Genomic DNA, 23,997 nt, shown 5'->3' with positions numbered 1-23,997 from the left:
CCTTTCAAAATTACTGGTCCTGGTGCTGGAAATGTTGCCATTTAGGCTTGTGGACACTGAGGCCTTCCGCAGCCTGATGTCGGCAGCTGTTCAGCGGTACTCTGTCCCCAGCGGCCACTATTTTTCACGGTGTGCATTGTATCCCGAAATGTCACAAGTGCCCTGACCAACGCAGTTACTGGGAAGGTCCACTTAACCACGGACACATGGACAAGTGTATTTGGCCAGGGACGTTACATTTCCCTGACGGCACACTGGGTGAACATTGTGGAGGCCGGGAGCGAGTCGTAACCTGGGATGGCACAGGTGCTACCCAAACCGAGGATTGTGGGCTCTAATTTCATCAGGGATTCCGCCAGCACCTACATTAGTGGCTCCAACCCCCCACTTCTCCTCCTCCGCCTCCTTCTCCACTTCCACCTCCGAAATATCCTCGTGCAGCACCAGTCAGCCATCAGCCAGTAGCTGGAAGCACTGCAGTGGGGAAGCGTCAACAGGCCGTGCTGAAGCTGATATGCTTAGGGGACAAACAGCACACCGCTGCAGAGCTTTCACTTGGGATAAGATAGCAGACTGAGCTGTGGCTCTTGCCACTCAACCTACAACCAGGTATGGTTGTGTATGATAATGGCCGTAACTTGGTGGCAGCTTTGGAGCTCGGCAAGCTTACACACATCCCATGCCTAGCCCACGTCTTAAACTTAGTGCTTCAGCGGTTACTCAAAACCTACCCCAATTTGCCTAAGATACTGGTGAAGGTGTGCTGCTTGTGTGCACATTTCTGCAAGTCATCGACAGCTTCAGCCAGGCTGTCAACGCTACAGCAGCGCTTGAAATTGCCAGCTCACCGGCTGTTGTGCGACGTGAGCAGGCGCTGGAACTCCACGTTCCACATGTTGGCCAGGCTTTGTGAGCAGCAGAGGGCAGTAGTGGAATACCAGCTGCAACATAGTCATTGCCTTTTAGTCAGCTTCCGCTAATCAGAAGCGAGAATGTGGGCATGTATTTCTGACCTCTGTGAGGTTTTAAGAAACTTTCAGATAGTGAGCGGCGATAAAACTATTATCAGCGTAACCATCCCACTTCTGTGTCTACTCAAACGCCTGCTGCTCACAATTAAGGACAGCGCTTTTCATGTGGAAGAGGTGGAAAACGAGGGAAGAAGACATGACACAGGGTGATAGCCAGACCACCCTCCGTCCGTTTTCTCAGCGCGAATTGAGAAAACTTTAATTCCATCTGTTCAGCGTGGGTGGACAGAAGAGGAGGAAGAGGATAAGGAGATTAAGAGTGATCCTCCCTATGACGACAGTGAAGTCTTGCCTGTTGGTACTCTGGCACACATGGCTGACTTCATGTTAGGCTGCCTTTCCCGCGACCCATGCGTTATATGCATTTTAGACAATACGGATTACTGGGTCGCTCGCATATAATGTTTTACAGGGTCAGCTCACCTGCAGGCCCTCGCATATAATGTTTTACAGGGTCAGCTCACCTGCAGGCCCCCACAGATAATGTTTTACAGGGTCAGCTCACCTGCAGGCCCTCGCATATAATGTTTTACAGGGTCAGCTCAACTGCAGGCCATTGCATATAATGTTCTACAGGGTCAGCCTCAACTGCAGGGCCCTCGCATATAATGTTTTACAGGGTCAGCTCACCTGCAGGCCCTCGCATATAATGTTTTACAGGGTGAGCTCACCTGCAGGCCCTCGCATATAATGTTTTACAGGGTCAGCTCACCTTCTGATGATGACAGCGAAGTCTTGCCTGTTGGTACTCTGGCACACATGGCTGACTTCATGTTAGGCTGCCTTTCCCACAACCCGGGTGTTATACGCATTTTAGACAACACATATTACTGGTTGTTCACCCTTCTCAACCCCCGCTACAAAGAGAACTTCTCATCTCTCATTCCTCTGGTGGAGAGAACAAGCAAAATGGTGCTATACCAGAAGGTCTTTATTGAAAAATTGCTCCAAAGTTGATAGGGCAAACATCCAAATGGATCGTCGCCATCACAGGGACATGCGATCGCCTAGAAGTTATCTAGAGTCAGCAAAGCGGCAGCAGGCCCTCACCTACAAGTCCAGTCTCAGTAGCCAAGAGTCTGGTCAACACAATCCTCACCATGATGGAACACTGGGTGAACGTTGTAGAGCCCGGGAGCAAGTCACCAGCAGGCCAACAATCATAATTTTTCAATGGTGTGTATGATGCCTTCCTTTATGTGTACAAAGGGTGTTGTGGAGTGCTGGCTCCTTGAAATTTTTGGCAGCCCATTCACTTATGCATAGGCTTTATGAGTGTAGGAGTCCCACTACCTGAACTATTGTACCACAATGTGAATGAGACCCTCCATTATGTGATATACAGGTTGTATCGGAGTACCTATTCCTTGTAATTTTTGGCAGCACTTGCACTTTATATACAAGTAAATATACAGGAAAGAATGTTCAAAATTTTTCCTCTAAAATTGATTTTTTGGGGGGGTTTTGTGTGTATTATTGTCAGTCTGTAAAAGTGGTGTAGTTACTCGGACAACATGGTTCCCAGCAGCGACCTGGGAGTCCAAGATGCATTCAGACATCCTCCCCCATGCTGCTCCCGAACCATTTCGGTGGTTTTCCATCAAATTTCCTGACCCTTTTCCTATGAAACCAGGCACCCTCCCCTCTTCAGTGCAGGGGGTGGCCTGTTTAATGCTCGGGTTCTCCCATTGACTTCCATGATAATCTATACTCTACTAGCATCCGATGTGTTCGGCCAGAGCAACCCGAGCACTTTGATGCTCGATCATCAATAATCTTTATCAAGGTTAGTCTCTCAACATTTTGGAAAAGGCAAGATCTCTTAGGGGGTTTCTATGCCCCCCACTCACACTGAATACCCAGTCTGATGCCACACTACTTGCTGCGCAGGAAAGCATGACCATGTAAACCTCACCCACTTGCGGCCACACTTCAAGTTTGCATGGCCAGTAGTTTAGTGGATCTTAGATTTGGGTGACAGAGTGCAGTCAAAGTATGCCATCACCTGTTGGTTGAGGTTTCTACTGCATTTCCTGCACTACTGGGTGGTTTCTTCAGTAGATGGCTGAAGAAAACTGCTCATCATAGACTCCAGACTGAAGTTGCTGCAAATGGAGCTGGTACTGCTCCTGCTCCCAGCCACGGCAGTGGAGCAGAAAACACAGAGGGACCCTCTGGTTCAGACCTTCATGAGGACGGGTGATGGCGCTCGTACGCAGCGACCAACTCATTACACAGCATGTTTCTATAGTAGTATATTTTTGCATCCCTCTCAGAGGTACTGAAAAATGCCCCCATTTTTTACCAGTAATGAGGGTCTAACAATGTGGATAGCCAGTAGTTATCCCTATGCTGAATACTGACAATATTGCTGTCACTACATAAACATGACAGCATGCATCTGGCCATTTGCGCTAGGTACTCAGAGGGCCTCCCTGCCTGAATCTCCACTGCATACTGTCAAAGTCTGTCGAGGTCATCTGCTTTGTCTTCGCCATTGCCCTCCAGCTCCTCCCATGTCGCTTAGGCAGATAAACCACCTATTTCTGATCTTTTATGTCCTCCTCCTCTGCCAGTTCATCCTCCTCAGTGGTTGTGAAATTAAGGTATCACTTCTTCTATTTCCTCACCAATCAGATTTGTCAGCATTTCCTCCAGGACGTGAAGTTATGGAATGACATCATTCGGCCCATAGTTCTGCTGACTGACAAAGTGTCCTTCTCAAAGCGCCTTAGTAAACAGCATATATCATGCATGAACTTCCACTGGCTAATGTGGAAGTTAGACATGTCCATCTGCAGTATTTAGAAATCGTTGACCACCTTCCTCTGCTCATTCAGGCGGTCTAACATACGGAGCGTGGAGTTCCAACGAGGAAAAACATTGCATACCATTTCAAAGAGGACATGTTTTGCATGGTAAGACATTTTTAACAGCTCTTGCAGTTTAGTGAAAGACTTGAAAAACCAGGTGACAATGAGATTGATGCCTGCCTGCGTGATGCCTGCCGCTGCTTTTATGAACGATGCACTGCTGCTGTATTCCTCAAAGATATTCTCCCAAGTAGCAGATGGTCAACCCCTCCCACGTTTGGATGCAGATCTTCCACTACAGCAACATTTTAGCCACTGCCCATTTCTTTTGGAGGGCCTTGGCAGCTGTCTGTTAGCCCCTTTAGGACTCAGCCCTATTTCACCTTAAGGACTTGGCCATTTTTTGCAAATCTGACCAGTGTCACTTTAAGTGCTAATAACTTTAAAACGCTTTGACTTATCCAGGCCATTCTGAGATAGTTTTTTCGTCACATATTGTACTTCATGACACTGGTAAAATGAAGTAAAAAATAATCATTTTTATTTATAAAAAAATTGCAAATTTACCAATTTTTTTTTTAAAAATTGCAAATTTCCAAGTTTCAATTTCTATACTTTTATAATACATAGTAATACCTCCCAAAATAGTTATTACTTTTCATTCCCCATATGTCTACTTCTTGTTTGGATCAATTTGGGAATGATATTTTATTTTTGGGGGATGTTACAAGGCTTAGAAGTTTAGAAGAAAACCCACTTTTTAGGGACCAGTTCAGGTCTGAAGTCACTTTGTGAGGCTTACATAATAGAAACCACCCAAAAATGACCCTATTCTAGAAACTACACCCCTCAAGGTATTCAAAACTGTTTTTAAAAACTTTGATAACCCTTTAGGTGTTGCACAAGAGTTTTTGGCAAATGGAGATGAAATTTGAGAATTAAAATTTTTGGGCAAATTTTCCATTTTTTCCAGTAACAAAGCAAGGGTTAACAGCCAAACAAAATGCTATATTTATTGCCCGATTCTGTAGTTTGCAGAAACACCCCATATGTGGCCATAAACTACTGTACGGGTACACAGTAGGGCGTAGAGGGAAAGGTGCGCCATATGGTTTTTGGAAGGCAGATTTTGCTGGACTGTTTTTTTTACACCATGTCCCATTTGAAGCCCCCCTGATGCACCCCTAGAGTAGAAACTCCATAAAAGTGACCCCATCTAAGAAACTACACCCCTCAAGGTATTCAAAACTGATTTTACAAACTTTGTTAACCCTTTAAGTGTTGCACAAGATTTAATGGAAAATATAGATACAATTTCAAAATTTCACTTTTTGGGCAGATTTTCCATTTTAATATTTTCTTTCCAGTTACAAAGCAAGGGTTAACAGCCAAACAAAACTCATTATTTATGGCCCTGATTCTGTAGTTTACAGAAACACCCCATATGTGGTCGTAAACTGCTGTACGGGCACACGGCATGGCGCAGAAGGAAAGGAATGCCATACGGTTTTTGGAAGGCAGATTTTGATAGACTGTTTTTTTGGACACCATGTCCCATTTGAAGCCCCCCTGATGCACCCCTAGAGTAGAAACTCCAAAAAAGTGACCCCATTTTAAAAACTACGGGATAGGGTGGAAGTTTTGTTGGTACTAGTTTAGGGTACATATGATTTTTGGTTGCTCTATATTACACTTTTTGTGAGGCAAGGTAACAAGAAATAGCTTTTTTTTTTTTTTGCTATTTACAACATTCATCTGACAGGTTAGATCATGTGGTATTTTTATAGAGCAGGTTGTCACGGACGCGGCAATACCTAATATGTATGCAATTTTTTTTATTTATGTAAGTTTTACACAATGATTTCATTTTTGAAACAAAAAAAATCATGTTTTAGTGTCTCCATAGTCTGAGAGCCACTCTTTTTTTGTGGGATCAGATGACGGTTTGATTGGCACTATTTTGGGGTGCATATGACTTTTTGATCACTTGCTATTACACTTTTTGTGACGTAAGATGAAAAAAATGGCTTTTTTTACACAGTTTTTATTTTTATTTTTTTACGGTGTTCACCTGAGGGGTTAGGTCATGTGATATTTTTATAGAGCCGGTCGATATGGACGCGGAGATACCTAATATGTATACATTTTTTTTTATTTATGTACGTTTTATACAATGATTTCATTTAAAAATTAAAATAAAAAATGTTTTAGTGTTTCCATAGTCTAAGAGCCATAATTATTTCAGTTTTTGGGCGATTATCTTAGGTAGGGTATGATTTTTGCGGGATGAGATGACGGTTTGATTGGTACTATTTTGGCGTACATGCGACTTTTTTGATCACTTTTATTACCTTTTTTGGGAAGTAAGGTGGGCACAATTTCCTCATAGTTTTTATTTTTTTTATTTTTATGGCGTTCACCGTGCGGGGAAAGTAACATGACCATTTTATAGATCAGGTCGTTACTGACGCGGCGATACCTAATATGTGTAGTGTATTTTATTTTTTTATTTTTATTCAGTGATAAATGTTTTTTTTTAATCTTAACTTTTTTAACTTTTTTTTAACTTTTTTTTTACCCAGACTCACTTGCTTCTTGAAGATCCAGTGGGTCTGATGTCTGTATAATATAGTACAGTACAGTATATAGGGTATTGTACTGTATTTTACTTACACTTTGTCTGAACAGATCTATGCCTTTAGCACAGATCTGTTCAGCATCATGGACAGCAGGATGCCTGAGAAGGCGTCCTGTTGCCATGGGAACCTTCCCCGTCTGCTCAGTTGTGGCCACAACTGCGCAGACGGGGAAGGGTAAGGAGGGGGGCTCCCTCCCTCTGTCACCCCAACCTGTCGGGGGGCTGCAAAGGCACAGCAGCTGCCCGATGGGACAGGGAGGGAGCCCCATCTTACTGTTAACTTTTTCCATACATCGGTTCGTACTGACCTGCAGTTTGCTGCGATCGCCGATACGGGGGGGTCACTTGACCCCCCCCCCGGCGTTGTGACAGGATGCAGGCTGAAAAATAAACGAACCAGCACCTCCATAATAAGTGAATATGAGAACGCAGGTGCACGCTACCTTGGCTAAAACACAATTGGATTAGTAGAACTACAGGTAACAGCACTCTGCTAGTCAATTGCACAAAGATATAAGCAAACACTGAAAGAATAAATGCTTGGTGGTCATACTTACTGCAAATGCAGCTAGAAGCTCTTTGCGAAAATAATTGATCAAAAATATTTCGGGCCCATCTACCCATCTGAATGATTTCAGCCGGCATCCTGTTCGGATTAACACCCGCAGCGCCGCAATCTCATTTTAAACTCATGACGTACCGGTACGTCATGGGTCCTTAAGGACTCGGGAAACATGCCGTACCGGTACGTCATGCGTCCCTAAGGGGTTAGTCATAGTGTACAGTAACTGTATCAGTAATGTAACGGATTAACTAAGCATGTGGCATCAGTTGAACAAGAAAAATGCAGCAATAGTTTAGACCACCCTTCAATATTGAGTCTGATGCACAGTAAGTCTATGTGTAAAATAACAGATTAACTAAGAATGTGGCAGCAGTTCAATAAAATGCACACGGCAATATATTAGACCGCCCATTAAATAAGCATGTGGCAGCAGTTGAACAAGATAAACATGGCGATATATTGGACCGCCTTTAATACTGAGTCTGTAAAATAACAGATTAAGGACAGGTTCTCACTAGCATTAGGAATTTTGTTATGATGTTCTGTTATAATGGAATATAACGGAATTTTAGACAGGAATGCAAAACGGAAGGGGCATTCCGTTTTGCTCCGTCCTAATACATCTATGGGCACAAATAGCGGTTTCATTTAGTTCTGTTACAAGACTTTTTTTTTCCATCATACATAACAGAAAACAACAAAACCGTTATTTGTGCCTATAGAAATTTATTAGGACAGAGCAAAATAAAATGCCTTTTAAAGGGTTTTATCCTAAAATTCTGTTAAAACAGGGTTATTATTGAACAGTATAATGGAATTACTACTGAAAATTCGAACCTGCCCTTAGTGATATCAGCACATTATAAATGTCAGCGTGGGGTATATCTGCATAAGAAAACATTGGGGATTTTTGCTTAATTGTCTTCTTTAAACTCTACTGGAAAATGAAAATTAAAAAAATATAAAAATAAATACTAGGAGGAGTTATAACAAGCCTAGTTTACAAATATTGCTATGCTGGAGGGTGATACATTTAGTGATCAAAGTTCGAAGATCCCTACTTTGCATACTGATGCTCCTCAGACTTTTTTTTATCTGGCATCACTTGTTTTCCCTCTTACAGGACTGATGATTTGAATGTTGTTGAAGTGTTCACTACGAAGGCATGCACGATTCGTGCAATTAACAGAATTTGAAAAGGAAAACTGTGTGCATAGATAGGAAGCACAAATGCTGCTTCCTTTTCCAGGAGACTGCAGGAGCTGCCGAGTCCTCCTTAGACCTCAATCAGCCCTGCACTGAGGCTGTACAGTATAGTATTATGCTGTATAGCCTCTCTGTGAGCTGTATTCCCCCTGTAACTGTAGGTCAGTTCCTAGTTAGAAGAGAAATCAACAGTAAAAAAAATTAAATGATGTTAATTGTTCCCCAGAGGTATTGTATGACGTTATGGGGGACACAAAGTGTAAACTAAAATAAAAAGTGTTTTATAAAGATAAGAAAATAAAAGTTTCAGATGTAAAACAAAGCTCCATTTTTCCGCAACTAAGTCATTTACAAATTGTTAAAAAAAGAAAAAAAAATAGACATTTGGTATCTCCGCATCCGTAATAAAGAGCTCTATAACAATATCACACAATCTACTCCATCAGGTGAAGGCTGTAAAAAGAAAAAAAATCTGCCAAAACAGCTATTTTTTGGCCACCCCTCATAAAACAAAATACAAAGGGGTTAAAAAGATGTATAGTACCAATGAAACGTTATCTCATCTCGCAAAAAACAAGCCCTCACACAAGACCATAGCCAAAACTATAAAAAAAAATATAGCTCTAAGAATATGGCAACACAAAAACTTCATTTTTTTAAATGCTCGTGTAAAACTTAAAAAATAACTTAGAAATAGACATATTTGGTATTGCCGCATCCATAACGGCCATCTCGAAGCATACCAAGTCATTAAAAAGTGTTATGTACTCCAAAATGGTAGCATTAAAAAGTATATTCTGTTCTGCAAAAGACAAGCCCTCTACGTTAGCAAAAAAATTTAAATGTTATGGATGTTCGTATATGACAATGCAAAATCGAACAGATTTTTTATAAAAAAATTTTATTATGCATTAAAACATGATACCAAACTTATATAATTTTTAGCTCCATAGTGCAGTGTTTCCCAACCAGTGTGCCTCCAGCTGTTGCAAAACTGCAACTCCCAGCATGGCCGGACAGCCTTTGGCTGTGTGGGCATGCTGGGAGTTGTAGTTTTGCAACAGCTGGAGGCACACTGGTTGGGAAACACTGCCATAGTGAACTCAATATCAACCTGCAGAATAAAACTACCATAATGTCACAACCGTAGACAGGAAAACACATTTACACGGTGAGCCCTAACTTGAATCCAACCCGCTGTCCCTGCCTACTTGCTGAGCAAGCCCTAAGTGGGAAGTCCACAACTAGTCAACCGTCCCAATACTGATAAGTACAGGGAACCAAACCAAACACTCGCAGCAAAAACCGAAGGGACCTGTTCACACACTGGAACCCAGACAAACACACATTGAAAGGTCATGCAAAAAACAGTCAAAGCCAGGAGGCCAATACAATACTGAATCACAGAGCAGGGGGAGTTCTCAAGTTGCCAAGCCAAGGGTCAATACTGGTAAGGAAAACAGAGTACAAAATCGCTAATCAGAGAGAGGTTCAAGTCAAGCCGAGGTCAAATCCAATAGCAATAATCAAATACACACACTAGCAACTAAAGCATAGCAAGGGAAAACCTATAACTGGCAGGGAGTTTTCCCAGCAGACGCTTTAAATAGAGCAATGAGTCCCTGGATCAGAACAAGATAGGTCCAGGGACTCAGCGCCCCATTGTACCAAAATACAAGCCATCCTGAGATAAGCAGGCTGAGCAGTCACTCAGCCTGCATCACAACAAACTCATGTGATACAAATAACACTAATCACCTCTAGAAAGCATGTGTGCTTACATCACTGGGGGGGGCGTAAATCAAGTGTCACATCACCAGGGGGCATGGCTTAGTCACCAGGGGGCATGGCCCAACAGCGCATCTGACACAGTTGTGCCGAGCCCCAGACTGCTCCGTTGGAGCTCGGACTGTTAAGTTGGTGCACATAAAATATATACTCTTAAAAACCATTCCAGCAATTTACAACCACAAATGGGGTGTTACTGTATTCAGGAGAAAATGGGCAGAAAATTGTAGGGTGATATTCTCCTTTTATCCCTAACTAAAAGAAAGTTTGGGCACCGTTTTCTTGTACAAAATATATATTTTTTCATTTCCCAAGCCAAGTGTTAAAATGGTCCAAAGACCATTCCAGCAAAATCTGCCCTCCAAAAACCATTTAGCGCTGATTGCCTTCTGAGCGCTGCTCAGATTTGGGGTGTTTATGGCTGTTAACCCTTGATGTGTTACATGGAAAAGTGGATTAAAATGGAAAATCTGCAAAAAAATGTGCTGTAATTTTGCTTTAATTCCTGTGGAATACCTAAAGGTCTACCCCAGCAAGTGAACACTGTGAAAAAAAATGCCAATACAGCTTTTTGTAGTTCCCTCACGTCCCAGGAAACATCATATAAAACAATCAAAAAGTTGCATGTACACCAATATTTTGAAAATTCACCTTTAGTTTTCTTTAATTCTTGTGGAATACCTAAAGGGTTAATAAAGTGACTTAAGAACTGAATTGGTCCTGAAAAAAGTTGATTTTGGAAAGTTTCTTGAAAAAGTAAAAAAAATATACCGTAATATTGCCAAAATAATGCCAACTGAAAATAGACATATTGTGAATGCCAATTAATAACTATGACAATTTGTCTTAAAAGCAGAGAGTTTCAAATCTAAAAAATAGTGAATGTTTCCAAATTTTTGGTAAATTTTGGATTTTTTTTATAAATAAAGGTTAAACATAATGACTCAAATTTAACGTCATGTACAATGTGTCACGAAAAAAATCCCAGATTGGCTTGGATAATTAAAAGCATTCCAAAGGTATTACCAAATAAAGTGACATGTCAGATTCACAAAATTAGGCTTTGCCAGGAAGGGGGGTAAATAGTCTGGTCTGGAAGTGGTTGAGTTTAGGCCCAAAAATCTCATGAAAATGGAAGGTTTCCAAAAGAAAGACCCAGAGCCAGTCTCCCTGTTAATGTTTGTGTAAGAGCAGTGACCGTTTGGGCTGCCCTGAGGTGGTTCAGAAGGAGGCTGGGGACCCTATGCACAGTCTTGTAGGTGGTGGTAATAGCGGCACCCATATCCAAGGAATTGGAGTTGGGGGCAGCAACCGTGACAGTGAGGGAAAATGCAGAACAGGGGAGAGGGGCCCAGGAGCCCACCATGATATCTCACAGTCTAATAAAAGCGTCTGGGAGGATGAGGACACTGATGACGACTGTGGGCTGGAGGGGACCTGAGAGCCGGATCGAGCTGTGAAGGAGGAGGCATCATCAGAGGAGGAGGGAGATGGCGGCAGCAATAAAGAGCAGAGGCGATGTACCAGCAAGGGCCACATCGGCTTCAGGATATGGTGATACTGCTGACGCTGTGGGTGGGTTAAGCCCAAAATGTAGCTCTGTGCAAGCCACTCCCGTATGGCTTTTTTATTGGCCCAGGGCGGGCACACAAAGCCACAGCTATATGTCATAGTTACCAGAGGTCTATTGCAGCACATGAGGTGCATCACCGGATCCTTTTGGAAAATACAACTGACCAGCATTCCTAATCAGAACAAGTCTGTCCTCCTTCTTGTGGTCCTATTTGCAGCAGCCAACCTGAATCCCCAAGCAATCCAGTGTTCTTGTCATCATCATCACTTATCTTCTCCTGCTAAGACTCCTTCTTGTCCTCCGCTCCATCGTGAGTCATCTATAACAGAATGTTTGGCCATGAAAACACTTTTCTCCATTAACTCTATTAACTTAAAGCTGAACTCGTACTTGGCCACATTGCTGAAGCTGCATTCGCTGCCATATCATTGTAGTGGTGCCTTCTACTTTCACCTGACAGAGAAAGCAGCTGCCCCTTGCAATTCTCACTGTGTGGCAAGCTGCACTTCATGGTGGACTCCTGGAGCAGATGTTATGGGCATGGATATTACATCAAAAATCAAAAAGTAAAGCATAGAGGTCAGATCAATATATATCTGCGCTCTGGATCATCTGGGGTATATGCAAAATTCTGAAAGAATAATCCTAAAACATAACATTTATTAGTTAATGCTGATAAAAGCAGAATACTGAAGAAATAATCCTAATACATAAAACATAACATTTATTGATATGCTAATAAAATCCTAGATAATGTGTGCAACAACTGTATGCTGGGATGGACAAGAAAAGTGGCCACTAGTGGCAGTGGTCAATGGTCACCCCAGTAACAAATACAAAGATAGTTAAAGTGCACAGAGGCACTGAGTAGGTAACCAGTGTGTCGTACCGGTACCCAGGGAAGGTCGTCAGAAGCTTCACCACACGATGTATTAGTAGTTCATCCTGTATGGATAGAGGGATAAATCACAGGGGGGAAAGAATACAATGGCTGACAGTAGAACACATGCGTGTAGGGTCCCTAGGGTGTACCCTATAGCTGTCTAACCGTAGACCCTGATACTAAAAGTGTTGTAGCAGCCTGACCACAGGGCACTCGTCTTAAAAGGACGACCCTGTCTGGAACCTGTCCCTAACTCGGAAACTATATGTCCCTAAATATGCATAGGCAAGATCCCTACATGCATGTTTTGCTGCCGGGACATGCGGCAGTTCATCAGGGGAGATGATGAGCAATCAGGCAAGTCGATCCTTGATGAAGCGGTCAAGCCTGTAGACCAAGTATGACACGGTCAGTCATTAACGTCAGGAGGTGCATGATGATAGTCAACAACAATTGTTCATCTGAGGAACATCGTGCTATCAGGTCCTTGAAAGAGGATAAGGATATAATTATCAAACCATCAGATAAAGGTGGGAACACTGTAATCATGAATCGAACTGATTACCAATCTATGTGTGAACATATCCTAAAGATAAGAATAGCTATCAGTTATTAACATCTAACCCGACAGCACTATACCTAGATGAACTTAAGGAGATCGTTTTGGCAGGAAGAGCTTCGAATCTAATCTCAGCAGATGAGCTTGATTTATTGTACCCCAGGCACCCGATTGTGGCGACGTTTTAGAGCTCGGTATATTCGGCTGTACTTCCGTTTGTCCGATCGTATGTACTTTGCCGAATCGATACCTTTGTTGCTTCCTATCTTTTTTGCTGCCCTGCACAGCTCCTGCGATCTCGCGATACCTAAATGCGAGTTCGCGCATGCGCAGGAGTGCATCTCGTATCACGCACCCTTCCTGCGCTGCAGGCCTCGTTTCCACCCTGTGATGGGCGCATGCGCCGCGCTCACGTGCAAGCGGGCAGACGCGCCCATTGGCCTCTACTATGGACGGCAGTGGCGGGAAACGAGGTGTATTTAAATAAGGTGGGTACACCAGGTTAGTTGGCGTCCCATATGCAGTCACTCATCTGCATACTGCATTTACCTGTAACCTCTTACCTATGAGGTAGCCCTTGGAGGGGTTGACTATCATCATGCACCTCCTGACCATATGACTGACCGTGTCATACTTGGTCTACAGGCTTGACCGCTTCATCAAGGATCGACTTGCCTGATTGCTCATCATCTCCCCTGATGAACTGCCGCATGTCCTGGCAGCGAAACATGCATGTAGGGATCTTGCCTATGCATATTTGGGGACATATAGTTTCCAGAGTTAGGGACAGGTTCCAGACAGGGTCGTCCTTTTAAGGACGAGTGCCCTGTGGTCAGGCTGCTACCACACTTTTAGTATCAGGGTCTACGGTTAGACAGCTATAGGGTACACCCTAGGGACCCTACACGCATGTGTTCTACTGTCAGCCGTTGTATTCTTTCCCCCCTGTGATTTATCCGTCTATCCATACAGGATGAACTACTAATACATCGTGTGGTGAAGCTTCTGACGACCTTCCCTGGGTACCGGTAGGACACACTGGTTACCTACTCAGTGCCTCTGTGCACTTTAACTATCTTTGTATTTGTTACTGGGGTGACCATTGACCACTGCCACTAGTGGCCACTTTTCTTGTCCATCCCAGCATACAGTTGTTGCACACATTATCTAGGATTTTATTAGCATATCAATAAATGTTATGTTTTATGTATTAGGATTATTTCTTCAGTATTCTGCTCCATTATTTAGATAATCCAGAGCGCAGACACACCCTGATCTGACCTCTTCACTTTACCATTGATTTTTGATCATTAATGCTGATAAAATCCTAATTAGTGTGTGCAAGAAAACTGTATACAGGGATAAGCATGGAGGTGAACCGCTAGATAGAGTGGTCCATAGTCATCCCAGCAACAGAAACAATAATAATTAAAGTGCACGGCGGCACTATGGTGGTAACCAGTGTGTCCTACCGGTACCCAGGGAAGGTCGTCAGGTGCTCCACCACACGATATTGTAGCAGTTGTTCATCCTGTATGGATGGTCGGATGAATAACAGGGTAGGAGAAAATTCAGATCAGACAATGCATGAAGGGTCCCTAGGGTGATCCCTATAGCTGTCTAAACACCAACCCTGATGCTATAGATATGGTAGCAGCCTGACCACAGGGCACTCGTCCTTGAAAGGACGACCCCGTCCGGAACCTGTCCCTGTTCTAGAATACTATATGTCCCTAAATATGCATAGGCAAATCCCTACATGCACGTTTCGCTGCCAGGACATGGGGCAGTTCATCAGGGGAAATATAAGGAGTCAGGCAAGTCAAACCTGGATAAAGTGATCAAGCCTGCAGACCAAAATGACACGATCAGTCATATGGTCCTGAGGTGCACGAAGATATTCGGCCCCTGCGTGGGCTACCTCATCGGTAGGAGGTTAAGGAAAGATGCAGTATACAGATGTGAGTAACTGCATATGGGACGCCAACTGACCTGGTGTGCCCTCCTTGTTTAAATACAGCTCGATTCCCGCTGCTGCCGTTGGTAATTGAGGCCAATGAACGTGCTTACCTGCCTGCACGTAAGCACGGCGCATGCGCTCATCACAAAATGGAAACGAGGCCTGCAGCGCACAGAGAGTGCCTAATACAGAGCGCACTCCTGTGCATGCGCGAACTCACGTTGGTATCGCGAGTGCCTGTGGTCAGGCTGCTACCATTTCTATAGCATCAGGGTTGGTGTTTAGACAGCTATAGGGATCACCCTAGGGACCCTACATGCATTGTCTGATCTGAATTTTCTCCTACCCTGTTATTCATCCGACCATCCATACAGGATGAACAACTGCTACAATATCGTGTGGTGGAGCACCTGACGACCTTCCCTGGGTACCGGTAGGACACACTGGTTACCACCATAGTGCCGCCGTGCACTTTAATTATTATTGTTTCTGTTGCTGGGGTGACTATGGACCACTCTATCTAGCGGTTCACCTCCATGCTTATCCCTGTATACAGTTTTCTTGCACACACTAATTAGGATTTTATCAGCATTAACTAATAAATGTTAGGATGTTTTAGGATTATTCTTTCAGAATTTTGCATATACCCCAGATGATCCAGAGCGCAGATATATATGATCTGACCTCTATGCTTTACTTTTTGATTTTTGCTTCAATTGCAATTTGATATGGCAGGCTTTTTGGACAGTGGAATCAATGCGGAAACATGGTTTGAGGAGGCCAAAGAGGTCTTTTCTGATAAATCATATCAGCAGAAAAGAGTGTACCATCCTTTAAAGTCGCTTTTAAAGAGTTGAATCGACTTTATAGGAACATTTGGCCAGCTGGTGGGGGTACAGAGCCTTGATAACTACATCAAACAGGGCATTGTACCGCGGGGACTCCGTATTTCTGTCACCCCTGTGCAGAAACAAAGGAGCCCCGGATTCACCACCCGCTGGGAACAACTGGCCACAAAAAAGTTCACTTCAATTGATGACATCCTCCTTGGAGGAAGAAAGACTTAATTTAACCAGTCTCACTGATAAACTTAACATCCAAGTTGAAGTCACCAAAACCTTCGCAAGTGATCCTGATTTTTAACAAGGAGAAACAACTCCAAGTCACCGTTGAGAAATATCAATATTACTTGCGCACTGGCCCATTACTCATGGATCCAGATGTCCGAGAAGTACTGCATGAACACCCACAGGTGACGTTCAGAAGAGGCCAAAGTCTTAAGGACTTATTGGTGCATAGTCATCTTGCCCACCAGTTAGACCTAGTATGTGGCTGAGCCGTCGCCCTGTGGGATGTTTCAGATGCAGTGGTTGCGTGGCCTGCAGCAATATTGACCAAGGTAAAACCTTCTACAGTACCAATCTCCAACGTAGTTTGACATTAAAGACTTCATCTCATGCAGAACTACTGGTGTAATATAAAATTACATGTATTTGCCAAAAAGAATACATTGGTAAGACTAAGCGCGAACTGCGCAGACGCATAGGAGAACATCTCCTGGATATTGCTAAGAGCCGTGATACCCCAGTGGCCCGCCATGACTGCGATTTACACCAAGGCAATCCCAAGGCCATTAGAGTCATGGGTATTGAAGCTGTTCCCCCCAAACGAGGGGGTGATTGGGAAAGATTATTTTACAACGTGAGTCATGGTGGATATTTCTTTTGAAGACTGTCGCACCAAACGGCCTAAATGAGCAGCTGAATTATAGTTGCTTCTTGTGAAAGAATACATGCTGGCCTATCACCGTCAGTAATGATCTATGCACCTTCTTGTATTAACTGTCACCTTTGACATCAGTTTTACATTATGTACACCTATTTTGAGTGTGAACATGTTTTGGCCTTTACCCCTAAGTATCATAATTCTGTACATTCAGTTTCTGGGTCAATAATCAACACTGACCAAGACCCTGCATGAAATATTAATCTACTTTCAATGATCACCTGTTTTTACCTGCTTTTCTGATTGTTTCTCTATCCCTGAGCTGTACCTATCCCACATAGGATAAATGGCCACAAATATCTATAAATTAGAACCAGCGGGAATCGAGCTGTATTTAAACAAGGAGGGCACACCAGGTCAGTTGGCGTCCCATATGCAGTTACTCACATCTGTATACTGCATCTTTCCTTAACCTCCTACCGATGAGTAGCCCACGCAGGGCTGAATATCTTCGTGCACCTCAGGACCATATGACTGATCGTGTCATTTTGGTCTGCAGGCTTGATCACTTTATCCAGGTTTGACTTGCCTGACTCCTTATCATTTCCCCTGATGAACTGCCCCATGTCCTGGCAGTGAAACGTGCATGTAGGGATTTGCCTATGCATATTTAGGGACATAGTATTCTAGAACAGGGACAGGTTCCGGACGGGGTCGTCCTTTCAAGGACGAGTGCCCTGTGGTCAGGCTGTACCATATCTATAGCATCAGGGTTGGTGTTTAGACAGCTATAGGATCACCCTAGGGACCCTTCATGCATTGTCTGATCTGAATTTTCTCCTACCCTGTTATTCATCCGACCATCATACAGGATGAACAACTGCTACAATATCGTGTGGTGGAGCACCTGACGACCTTCCCTGGGTACCGGTAGGACACACTGGTTACCACCATAGTGCCGCCGTGCACTTTAATTATTATTGTTTCTGTTGCTGGGGTGACTATGGACCACTCTATCTAGCGGTCACCTCCATGCTTATCCCTGTATACAGTTTTCTTGCACACACTAATTAGGATTTTATCAGCATTAACTAATAAATGTCATGGATATTACATGTCTTTCACAGCCACTGGGTCAAAGTTTTTTTCAGCAGTTGTGAGGCAGCACCCCAGCAACAAGGCCAGGTCCTTTTAACCCACCCATGATTTTATTGGGCCGGCTCCCACGCCAGGCACATATCTGTCTCCTCTAGCTCCTTTTCCATGGTCACTCTCCATCTCCAACAAGCATGTGACCAGTTTTGCTAACACATCTCCTCTTTCCTATCACATATGTCAAGTCAAGCATTGCCATGCAGTGTTGGAGATGTTGACCTGGGCAAGAGTAGCCACACAGACGAGCAGTTGCTAAAGTACATCAAGCAGAAAAACATCCCGCTGGATGTCATCCCACCAACTCCAACTGGGCAAGATGGTCAGCGACAATGACCGCAACATCCTGGCCGTCCAAAACCTGGAGAAATAGCACATGCTCCCTGCGTGGCTTTTTAAAAAATACACTGGCTTGTGCAAGATGCTGTCAATGTCCAGGACACTACCTCTTTTCAGCCTCTTCTTGTGGATTTTTTCAGAACTATTGGACGAAAAGGAATCAATATTGTAAAGGCCTATATAGATCACATTGCAGATTCGTATATGAACCTTATGGTAAACCATCTTGTCTGGCTTCTAAGAGGTCAAAGTGAGTTGATTTTCCCAAACAGATAAGTACAAAGAAACTCAAGAATTTTTGCATAAACATTTCCCAGGTCGTAAAATCGAGGGGGAAGGTAGAGACAGATACCATTAAGATGTTTCATGCAATAAATAGAGAAGGGGTAATTTTACTATTCATTGTATATTAGAGTAACCATAATGTGAGTAATATTATATGATTTATCTTATATGTATGTTTTAAAAAACTGAAGTTAAGTATAATCTTGTTATCAAAATATTCTTTCACTATAGAGAATTAGTAAGGTTTCCAATGTAGTCTCTAAGTGTGTGAAAAACATTGGGAGTTAATTACCTCCTGGCTAAAGAATGTGTAGATAAGAAAAATTAAGTATTTAAGGAGTTGTTTAAAACTCATATATTTTTGAAGTAGACTGAATGTCTGACAGTTTGTTGCCTTAAATGTTGTTCTTAACTATATTATAACTTGTCGCAGAATTAGGTCAGAGGTTATATTTTACAAAAATTAAAAGAAAATAGAAGAATTTGATTGTAATTACATAAACTGTTACATAGAACACTAGTGTCCCCTTGTGGTGATGGTGAGTAAGAGATGAGTGGCAGGTTGATGCACTATGATCTCATTAGTCACGTGTAAGGACAAACCAAGCCCACCTTCCAGGGGGATAAATATGGCAGAGCCAGCGGGGGATGGATCCATTCATCAGATCAATCCAGAAAGCCACAAAGACACCAAGAGAGAGGATAGATCAGAAGAAAATAGGATTTTATCTTACTTCACATTTAAACCTTGACGCTGATTTCTTCCATACAGATTTCTGGCATAGTATACATTTTGTCTGTAATAGCAACTGATTAGCTATATATATATATATAATATATATAAGATATTTATCCAAATAGACCATATTGTCAAATTGTCCTTTGTAGGATCTAGATTGATTTGAGATAATTGTACCTGCAGCATCAATTGTGCCCTTTTCAATCTGGGAGATAAATCTATACAATTGATATATCTACAATTGTATAATCTCCAGAGAACTGATTGTAGTTCTAGTCAGATGGTCTAATTTAATTGATGTATATTACATAACATGGTGAAAGCCTATCTTTGATTTGGAATCAGGAAAATCTGTTGGTTATGAGAAATCAGTGTGAATCTTGAGTTTTCTTTTGTGTCTGTTACCACTAAACTACCAGTTTAATTATTGATTATATCTATATCCTATAGGTTATTTTGTCTTCTTGATTGCATATAATTGATTATTCTTTAATTGTCACCAATTTTATATTGTCTTTATTTTTTTTATTATTGCACTGAAATATTATTATATATATATATATATATATATATTATATTTTTTTTTTTTTTGTTTACAACTGTCTTTCTTTTGTCTTCAAATTTCATGTGATGTCTTTCATTCATGACAGATTGAATATAAAAGAGGATATTAAGTTTGGGTACCTGAAATGAAGAGTAATATTGTGGAATATGTAAATGATATTTGGTCTGATGAGTCAAGATTTGCTGGTTATCTCTATAGCATTGCTGATGCTAAAAAAAGAAGGACAAAGATCTACTGGTGCTCCGATTATGGCCATAATTTCTTTATCTGATTTGTGAATTGACAGAATAATTAAATAAAGCGAAGTTTAAAAACAATCAAAAAGCTGATAAAGTTGAACAATTACAAAGAGAGATAAATGGGTTTGAAATTGAGTCTGCCGAAATGTCTGCTCAAATGGAGCAATTTTTTGCAAAAATGTCAGAATATTGTGACAGAGGTACCAGAGTAGAGAAATAATTCAGGCTCTAAAAAGGGATTTGGATCAAGTTTGTAGTAGTGAAGCGTTAGAATGTAAAAAGTCAAAATCGGATCTGGAAGAAGAATGTGAAGGCTGTATAATGCAAATATAAGTTTGCGAGAGAGATAGCCAGGATCCAGCATCTCTGCCATTTAGACAGGAAAAAACATGCCAGCAGCGTAAAAGTTAAAACATCTGTGTGGAGGTCAGAGTTAGAAAGTGATTACAATAGTCCCTCTGAAGAAGAAGAACGAATCTCTATTAAAGAACGTTCTCTTCCTAAGTCAAGGCTCATCTCTTCCTAAGTCTTCCAAAAGTTTGTCACAGAAAGTCTATCAGCCTATGGTTGACGCAAAAAAGGTTATCAAGTTTTAAAAGAAACTATTTATTAAGAAAGGATCAGCTTCCATAATTAATCAGTAGAACATATGAGGAGGCAATAAGGACCCTAAATTTAGAACGTGACAAGTAGTGATGAGCGGCAGGTGCCATATTCGATTTCGACGAAATTCGCGAATATTCGACAGAATATTCGTTTCATATTCGTCCAAATCGAATATTCGTCATTATTCTAGTTATCGCGATTATTATGCGATTTAAATAATCGCGTACTGCGATTTAACTTAAGACTACTTTCCTATGGTTTGATATCTAGAATTAGCGAAGATGACGAATATGACGAATGTATTCATATATTCCTCAAAACGAAGATAACGAAGTATTCTACATCTTCGTTATAGCTCCATATTCGTCAACTTCGCTAATTATAGCAATCAAAAACTAAGGTTGCAATAGAGACAGCTGTGTTTAATTCGCTATGCGATTATTTTACTTAGCTTCTTTTTTTTTTTTATAAATAGAATCATTATAATAAATTATTATAATGATTCTATTTATAAAAAAAAAAAAAGCAAAGTAAAATAATTGCATAGCGAATTAAACTTAGCTGTCTCTATAGTCAACTTTCCTATTTGATTGCTAGAATTAGCGAAGTTGACGAATATGGAGCTTTACGAAGATGTAGAATACATCGTTATCTTCGTTTTGAGGAATATGACGAATACATTTGTCATATTCGCTAATTCTACCAAGCCAACCATAGTAAACCAGGTCCAAGTTGAAATAGCAATTAGATTAATTCAAGTTTAATAATCGAATTTCGATTTTAACAGCACTGCTCTATATTCCATATTAGGCTAGAATTAACGAATATGGAATATAGCAGTGCTAAGTTAAATCGAATTTGATTATTATAACTTGAATTAATCGAAATTGGTATTTTAACTTGGACCTGGTTTACTATGGTTGGCTTGTTAGATTAGCGAATATGACGAATGTATTCATCATACCTCAAAACGAAGATAACGAAGTTTCTACATCTTCGTTTTAGCTCCATATTCGGCAACTTCGCTAATTCTAGCAATCAAATAGGAAAGTTGACTATAGAGACAGCTAAGTTTAATTCGCTATGCGATTATATTACTTGCTTTTCTTTCAAAAAAATTGAATAGTTAAATATTGATTATTATAATGATTCTATTTAAAAAAAAAATCTAAGTAATATAATCGCATAGCGAATTAAAATTAGCTGTCTCAATAGTCAACCTTCCTATTTGATTGCTAGAATTAGCGAAGTTGACGAATATGGAGCTAAAACGAAGATGTAGAATACTTCGTTATCTTCGTTTTGAGGAATATGACGAATACATTTGTCATTCGCTAATTCTACCAAGCCAACCATAGTAAACCAGGTCCAAGTTGAAATCGCAATTCGATTAATTCAAGTTATAATAATCGAATTTCGATTTAACTTGCACTGCTATAGTCCATATAGGCTAGAATTAACGAATATGGAATATAGCAGTGCTAAGTTAAAATCGAAATTCGATTATTATAACTTGAAATAATCTAATTGCGATTTCAATGTAATTCTCAAATCCACTGAGGAGGGAAGGCTAATTCCCGAAACGCGTCTGGGCCGGACACCTGTGAGCAGTACCTCCGTGATCATTAGCGTGGCCACGCTACTTGCAACTGCAGCTGCAGTCAACCCTACAGGAACAAACAAACACAGAACCGAAGAGGTAACTTCTTTGTTCCAGCCGGAGGACCATCATGCACGGACAAATCAGTCCCGCTCCAACTCCCGCGTTAGTTCGGGATAACCAGCGCGAAACAGTTTGAAGCGTGACACCGGCACCAGCCTGCACCACCTGCTACCCGTGTGGATAGGAAGGAAGGTAAGAACCATCCCTCCCCAAAGGATTGACTCTTATCGGAAGGTATGATTAATACCTATAGCTACTAAGCTTGTGATATAACTTACTGCACCGAAAATCTTGCGGAGGAGACAAGTATTATCATCCTAATTACACCTTGGCTATTCATCTGTGCCTGATGTATTGTTAAATCTTACCTGAGAATTGACACTTCGGAATTTGGTTGTGGATTTGTGCTCAGCTCGCGCCTGCTGTGTCAGTCCACACTGCTTGGACCTTACAAACACTCTATGTCAAGTGTGGAAATCCAGCATATTGATTTCTATTGGTGAGCACCTACCACATTTGTGCTCAGCTACTTGCTGTGTCAGTCCACACTGCTTGGACCTTGCAAACACTTATGTCAAGTGTGGAAATCCAGCATATGATCCCCACTGGTGATTATATCTATGTTATGTTTTATATTTATCTTAACTGATTTTATGACTAGTACATGTATCATTAAATTGATTTAATTAAATTTTATTAAGTCCAAGTGACTGAGTGCTCACCCACTACCTTTTAATTCTCAAATCCGACAGTACATTCTAGTATGGAGACGTTCCCATGGTGATGGGACGCTCCATGAGCACGGAATCGTCAGAAGCGGCAACGGGCACTGACTGGAGCAGCAGGAAGCAGGAATCCTAAGGACAGGTAAGAACTACTTTTGGGAAGTGGGAAAGAAAAAAAAATTAAACAATAAAAAAAAAAAACGAATATTTGAAATATCGAATTTATAGCACTATATTCGAAATATTCGCGAATTAGCGAAGTGCCGATATTCGCAAAAAAAATTTGATTCGAATATTTGCGCTCACACTAGTGACAAGCAGAATTTTGAATTCATTTCCTGGGTGTTTGAGCCAAAACACAGGTATTTTCTTCAATTCCCTCCGTGATATGGGCATAGATACCTGGTCAGAGGTTGTGTCAGAAATAAAGACAGAGTCTGGTCCTTATAGGTCAGCTACTGCTGCAAGGAGAGCAATGTTTACCCTGAAACGTCGGCCAAATCAGAGTCCAAGGGAATTTCTGTCTGTTCTCAAAAATGCCTTATAGCCTAGCTTAGAAAGATCCAATTTTGAAAGCCATGAATTCATCCAGCTGTTTTTATGATGCTTTGCCAATAAAATAAACTTTTTTTGGCCCTGGATTACCATCCCAGAAAAACTCTGCATGCGCTCTAGAAAATAGGGATGAATCTCAAAGTTAAGAGATTTAACAAAATCAAATGAGGAAATAGTGGAGACCCACATAAAAAGGGATCAGGGACAGTTTTTAATCTCCCAGAAGGAGTTATTCTGAAGTTGTAAAAAGATCCAGATCTCCCCATCCAAATAAAGTTAAACCTTGACCAGAGGATAATAAGGTGCCAAATGTTAATGAATGCCCAGATAAAAAAAGAATAATTTAGTAAATAGGTGATTCCCTCCTTTCAGAAGATACCACAGAGGT

This window comes from Bufo bufo, chromosome 2 (genome assembly GCF_905171765.1).
Source record: "Bufo bufo chromosome 2, aBufBuf1.1, whole genome shotgun sequence".
In the NCBI taxonomy this organism is placed as follows: domain Eukaryota; kingdom Metazoa; phylum Chordata; class Amphibia; order Anura; family Bufonidae; genus Bufo; species Bufo bufo.
This window is presented reverse-complemented; position numbering follows the sequence as displayed.